Genomic DNA, 1,360 nt, shown 5'->3' with positions numbered 1-1,360 from the left:
GCCTCACCAAGGCCGAGTACAAGGGGAGAACGATGTCCTGGGATTTGCTTGAGAAGCATCTATGGATGTAAGCCAGCGGTTTGGTTGCTTTACTAGCCACAGCATCGCATTGCAGGCTCATGTTTATCTTGTGGTCAATGATGACCCCCAAGTCTCTTTCTTCCATAGTGCTAGCCAGCGTAGCACTGCTGAGCCTATAAGGATGCTGCAGGTTTCAAAGCTCTCCAAATCAATTTGGAAAAAATTCAGAGAGCTTCAGCAATTTGGGCAGCCCCCGCTGGCTGCAGCAGGGAGCTGGACCCAGTCTCCACGCTGGTAAGTAGGGTGTGTGTGGGGGGGGTTGAAGGAGTGGAGAGGGGACCATGAGGAGACCCCTGCCAGGCCCCATCCCCTGCCTGCTTTCCCAGCCCCTCTGAGTGCCCCCCCAACCCCTGCTTGCTGTCCCGTCCCCTGCATGGCTGCCCCACTAGGCCCCAGCTCACCACTCTTTAAAGAAAGGCCCCACTAACTGGCTGCTGCCAGGTGAAGGGGCAATACCAACTGCCTCACGCTGTGGCGGGGGGCTCTGCCACAAGCCGCCATCCCCTGCCCACTCTCCCAGCCCCCACGTGGCTGCCCCACCTGCCCCAGCTCCCAGCCCTTTAAAAACCCCCACTCACTGGCTGCTGCATCACCCTTGGGGCTTCTGGGAGTTTGTGGCAGAGGCCCCACCCCCCACAGCATGGATCAGCAGAAGTTATGCCCTGCCTGGCAGCAGCTGGTATGTGAGGACTTTTTTTTTCTTTTTTTTTTTTTAAAGAGCTGGGAGAAGGGGTGGGGCAGCCATTGAAAGTGGGCAGAGGATGGGGCTGATCCAGAGATTCAGCCAATTCCACACAGACTGAATCTCTGAATCAGATTCAACTGAACCAATTCAGGACAGTGATTCGAATCACCTAATTGAATCACTGTCCCCCAAATCAGCCAAATCTGAATCTGAAATGAATACTAGCTCCTTCATACAGGCCTATACTAGGGGTGTGCAAAATGAGCCATATTCAATTTGGATTTGGATTCAGCCTGCATTGGGGAAAGAGATTTGATTTGTTGATTAGGGTCACTGTCCTAATTAGATTCAGTGGAATCTTCAGATTCCGATTCAATGGGGATTCAGAGTATCAATGATTTGGCCATAGACACAGCTTTAAATGTTTTTTCTGCGTACCTCAAGGTACCAAGTGCAGCTCATGAATGCTGTAATGATAGGGTAGACCCCTGTGTGCTCAGCAGTGAACCCAGGAGTGGACCAAAGTACTTGTGGTCTACTTCCAGGTCTGCTGCTGAGCATGCAGGGCCCCTCCTCCCCTCTCCCCTCTCTCTC

Source organism: Gavialis gangeticus, unplaced genomic scaffold (genome assembly GCF_001723915.1).
Source record: "Gavialis gangeticus isolate Ggan-Ray unplaced genomic scaffold, GavGan_comp1, whole genome shotgun sequence".
In the NCBI taxonomy this organism is placed as follows: Eukaryota; Metazoa; Chordata; order Crocodylia; family Gavialidae; genus Gavialis; species Gavialis gangeticus.
The sequence above is the reverse complement of the archived record's forward strand: the minus strand, read 5'-3'. Positions refer to the sequence as shown.